Consider the following 6,000-nt stretch of genomic DNA (forward strand, 5'->3'; position numbering starts at 1 on the left):
GAGCATCCTTGTCTCTGTTCTCTAGCATCTCAACAGTGGACTGCAGAAGTGGATCCTCCATAGAAGAATCAAAATAGACTCCACTGAGGTATCCCTCTTCACCAGACTGAGAGGCCGGAACATAGCAGAACTCTGAATTCTGCAGCAGTGCATGTCTCGCTCTCATAATGGTCAACATTGAATAGGCAGCATCCTGTACTGCCATGTCAACGGTGACCCCCAACCCATAGGACCAATGGATTGGCTTCTCAGCTCCAGGGTAGTCTGGAAATACCCTAACAGTGCAGATGTACTGGCTCTGGTTGAAGTCTCGGTACTGTTCCTCTACCGTGTACTCGGGGTACCAGCGGTAACCGCACACCGACATCACCCTGACCAGCATGGCCGTATGACCCGGTACATCAATGCACCTGGTCAGACGTACCACCTGACGAGAAGGACGGCCAGGCATCTGTAAATAGAGAGTAATGCAAAAGCATTAGAGCTCTGAATGCAAAATTGGGCAGCATAACGGCTGTAAATGCTCAAAACAAATTTTGAGACAACCCAAAATGAAATAGCGTCACCACTCAACTATCAAGTTCAACTCTCTGATCATCAAATTTACTTCCTGCTTCCTAGGAATAAAATAAACCCAATATCTCTCGACCCGTAGTCCTATAAGCTACCGATCGTAAACACGAGCCTAGGAGAAGATGAGAAATCTAGTCCTTAATTCCTGCAGAAAAGACGAGGATGACCAGAATAGAATAACTTGAGAAGAGAACAAGAATCTTACGTTCCCTTCCACAAACAATTCCCTTATATATAACTAAAGCAATTCTAGACTCAACTTTGACCAGTTTGGCTTAGTAATCCTACAGGTAGTCAGGCTCTAATACCAACGCTGTCGGGACCCCGAACCTAAGCCATAGCAATCCAGCTTGTAACACATCGCATCCCTTTGTGGTCTCACACACGGTTAACTCCACGGCTGCAGCCTTACCTTAGCCGGGACCGTTTGCGTCTTTTGACTCACGTATGCGATAGTGTGGCTAGCAATCCAATGTCAAAGAACCCGGATCGACATGTCTAGTTATAAACCAAAGTGGCAGTACCGCACAAGGACAGGCATACATGACCCAACAAAGCAGGTGTCGGTCATCAGCGAGTGTAGACGAGTCGTAGCAAGCTACAAGGACTCCATTACATAGCGTGACATTTCCCCGAAGGGGACAGACACAGCAGCTAAGAAGGACACATGACGGTCAACCAATGTGTCCGGAGCAGTAGCGAACTACCAAGGCTCGTTGGATCACAAAGGGGCATTTCCTTGTAAGGGGTGCTACTAAAGTTCACGACTAGGTAATCGAACCCCATACATATCAAGTACGACACACGTACGCATGGTATACCGATATGTATAGATACATCGATGGCATCACAACATAACCATACACATACAAGCTTTATTTAAGAGGCTCGGAAGAGCCACACACATAATATTACACATTAAGGGTCTCACGACCCATGATAGCAGTCATACAATACAAGCCAGCGGAAGAGTTATAAACTGTCTGGGTACAGACAGTGCAACTAGAAGGCACATGGCCTGACTATACTACAGAGCCGACGTAGGGCCGGATCGTAGCTGGGACACCAGCTACTCGTCGTCGTCGATGTCTACGAGGAACCCTCCATTAGGGTCATTAGCAACCTCTGCAACATTTATTAAGCAAACATGAGTACGAAGGTACTCAGCAAGACTTCAGGAGAACTAACTACTCATGCAAGGTATCAAAAGGTATTGTGGGATTTCAGGCGGAAAGCCAGCATTTGACTCGTGGCTAGACAATTTACATTTTTAAATAATTTTGACAACTTGATTTCTCGCACACGAGTCCACTAACACCACAACAATACACTATCGTGGAACCATTCCGTCTCCATACGGAAATGCCGTCCACGACACTCACGCTTATCTTGACAATTTTATGAGTAGCCATTGAAGTTATCTATGAACAACATATGTCTCCAAGTAGTCCATATCCGCGGACGCGGCTATTCGAATAGATCATAACCCTGCAGGGGTGTACTTCGTCACACACGCTCTCGCCACTTATCGCTATGTGCACGTCATGCACCTCGGCAACCTTCAAGCGGAAGCCCAGCGAGGGAGTCGGCCACGACCTTTAACCACACTAGTACCTAGTCCAGGTTTATCGCCTATCTGAGAGTAACCCGTACGGAAGTCCGGCCGAGGTTTCCGACACGGCCTCAAACGATGTGCGCAGGGTTCCCAAGCCCACCATCCGGGTGCCACTTGGTACACCGTGCCACTGCCTACCGCATCACGGCCCACCTCTCAGGTCTGCACCATGCACGGCTTCCAGCATTTCTATAAACACCAGAAACTACTTGCAACTCCTGGACCGAGTACTACGCGATTAATAGGCCGAGCGGGGTCATATTTCAGGGCCCAGCATGTGGTAGTATCTAGTCTTGGATTACATACACGGAACTCAGTTCCTAAGGATGGTTCCAATGAAACAACCCGCCATGTACTCCTACACAGCCTTTCACCGGTACCTTTACCAAATCAAGTTCAACACACAACCTTTGCTCAGCGAACACATTCCACATTTCTGTTCATCTCCCAGATGACAGACCATACACAACTCTAAGCATAGCATGCATAGCAGGATAAGGCACATCATAGCTCAAGCAACTACCAGGTATGCTAGGTTGCAAGGTTCGGCTATTTACTGTGACAAGGTTAGGTCATGCAAAGGAAGTGGGTCCAACTATCGTGGCAAAAGCAGTTGAAGCATTTGATCCTAATGCAATGAATAGGTGCAGGAGCAAGAACATAGGAGTTATCGGGATGATCAAAAGGGTTGCTTGCCTTGTTGCTCAGAGGAGGAACGATATCCGTCAGACGGATATTCGGTGGAATCTGGGGGTGCGGAGCCTACCGAAATGAATGGCAACATTCAATAACAATCATATGCACTCAAAATGATGCATGAGCATGGCATGAGAATGCAAGGTGATAATTTATTATTTTCAATATGTAACAGGTTTAGAGTTGATTTGAATCACATTCGAATAGCAATTTAAACGGGTATTCTCGGATACCGGTTTAATTGATTCGACCTGATGCTTGGTTCATCTTGATGTTAACATGCAAGAATTGTCATGTTATGATACTGATTTGTACTTAGGGCAGTGTGTGATCATTGCATATATAATGAAATTTGAATATTTTGCAAATTCCATTTATAACGTGATTAAAGAATTGAATTATTCCTTATTTCACAATTTAGGGTTCTGTAACTTTTTCGAACATATTTGAAAGTAGCATAATCACAATCCTTGAATTTTTCTGATACTTTTTCATATATAAATTATTTTCATTGGAGTTACAGATTAATTTCTATGATTTTTACAAATTTTAGCAATTTCTTGAATTAGTTTTATACTGGAAATTCCATTTATTGCATCAGGCTGACGTCAGCAGGTCAGCCGACCTGTTCAGGTCAAACCTGACACGGGGCCCCACTGATCAGCCTCTCTGGGACTAATCCCGCGCTGACCAGCCCCTAATTGGGGTTTGACCAGGCGTGGGGCCCTCTGGCAGCGACTGAGGGGAGGGCGATTACGCCCTAATGGTCGGCCACGTCGACGGCCACCGGAGGGTGGTCGCCGGCGACCAGACCCGCGGCGGAGGGCTCGCCGGAGGCGACCTAGACGGCGCTGCACAGCACCAAAACGCACGCGGTTGGCAGCTACAGCATGCTCGCGAAGTGGCCGATCTGGTAGGACCAACTGCGGAGGCTAGGGTCGCCGGAAGAGGCGTCGGCGACGAGCCGGAGCGGCGGCCGAAGCTCGGGCGTCGTCGGGGGCTTTGAATCAGAGGGATCTACGCTCGGTTCTTAGCTGCTACGGCATCTACGCGTCGTCCTGGAGCTGCTGGTGCCCTCAGAAGGACGAGCTGATCAACGGAGGGCTACCGGCGACGAGCGGCAGCGGCGGTCCTCGTCGGCTCCGGTGAAACTAGGGCTAGAGGAGGGGATCGAGGGGGGAAAACTTCGGGGAAACGACCGCATGCTCACGGGGAGTGCAGAGGAGAGCTTAGACGGCTCGGGGAAGGCCTAGGGGCGACGAATCGACGGGAGAGGTCCGGCGGCCGGAGGTGGAAGACGACGGCGTTGCGGGCGTTGCAGGGCTCGAGGAAGCTACAGCTTCTGCAGAGATGACCAGGGCGACGAGGCGGAGCTAATGGCGTGCTCTAGGAGGGGATCCTATGGCAAGGGCCACGGCTAGCTCGAGCTCGAGCTCGGCTCTAATGGCGGCAGCAGGGAGAAGGAGGGGATCCGGGAGGAGGAGGAGAACCGAGGCGGGGAATGGATATGGGAAGCTCTGGGGAGCTTATCCCCGTCGTCGCCAGCGCGAACCGGCGGCCAGGCAGGCACGCAGGTGCGTGGCCGCGCCGGAGGGGGCGGCGGCCACCTCCTGCTGCCTACTGGCGCGAGGGAGGGGACGAGCGGGGAGATGGGCCGGGCCAGGCTTGGGCGACAGGTAAGCTTTTTCCCATTTTCTCTGTTTTTGTTTTTCTGTTTTGCTAATTATTGTATTGCTAATTAATTCAGCTCCAAAATAAAAAGTAAAAACTATTTTAGACCTCCTGAAATATTTGTTATAATATCCCCAATCATTTCCAAGGTTTTCAACATTTTTGGAAAATTATAGTTTCTGATTTCAATTTTTAAATTTGAAACCAGTGGCTTTTGCATTTATTTAAAATGCTTAAAGTGTCAAGAAAATAGTTTTCTCCAATGCTCACTTACTTTCATGATTTATCAGAAAGTTTGAACATTGCTTGAGGCCATTTTGGGTTCATTGATTTTGAACTAGTTTAAGATTTCCTTTAATTGAAATGGTGGCCAGGGTTTTGAGTTTTTCCTTTGCCACTTTGTTGTTTTTGTTGAAACTTCTTGGATGCAAATGCAAAGAAGACATGAGCACAATGCTATCTTGCTTAAGGGTTAGGGATGTGACACAGCGCACCCTTCCAGCCAATCAGATCTTGCCACATCACCATGTTCTTTTCTATTTTAATTCTGTAACAAAGTTAGTTCTTTTTTTGTTTTCCTTATAGCTTTTAATATACAAATGCAATTAAAGTTATTCTTTTTTGCATTAGATCACAAATATCTTGTATTTTCCGAAAAAATATAATTTGACTATGTTTGAATTTATAAAATTTGAGTTAGAATAGATTTGGTTTAAATCTTGTTTTGCTTATACCAGGAGTTTAAAAATAGATCTTTAATTAATTATTTTTGCTACTGATCACTATTGATCTTAGTTATCAGTAGGTTAAATTTCACATTTTTAAAAAATATTTTATCATGGGATTTTCACCAAAACAGATTTTGTTTTGGTTATGTAAAGGCAATTTCACTTCTCTATGCTATAACTATTGTTTGATAGTTGTGTTATTTTGATTTCTTATCGTTGTGGTGCTTATTGTCTGAATGTGTTTGTGTCGTTAGATCATCCGGAATGTGAAGCTTGTTACCTAGAAGCGTTCGAACTCGACAACCATCAGCAAGGCAAGTCACATTGATCATATTATTACCTATGTTTTATATGCATTGTAGTTCTACCTTTCTTCACCCAATTGCATGCAAAGTAGGTACTTGGAAATTTGCATCTTTATGTAGTATCATGTGGTAGGCACCCAACACATAGTAGACGGGGTTTTGGTTGAGAGTCTATCACGAGTGCTGTGAGAAAAATTTAATAATCAAGACCGGATATGTCAAGACTTTCGAGACCTCGTGATGCAATATACCTCTCGGTGAAGAACGGATTTGATGGCCCCCCTAGGATAAACCAGAGCTGGACCCGGGATGCATGGAGAAGCGCCATGACATCTTGCGGAAAGCTTCACTGAGGCACGAAGATATGGATGGATGCTTCAAGACCCAAGGCTTACCTGCACAACCACAAGTC

The sequence above is a fragment of the Hordeum vulgare genome, chromosome 2H, assembly GCF_904849725.1.
Source record: "Hordeum vulgare subsp. vulgare chromosome 2H, MorexV3_pseudomolecules_assembly, whole genome shotgun sequence".
NCBI classification, from domain to species: domain Eukaryota; kingdom Viridiplantae; phylum Streptophyta; class Magnoliopsida; order Poales; family Poaceae; genus Hordeum; species Hordeum vulgare.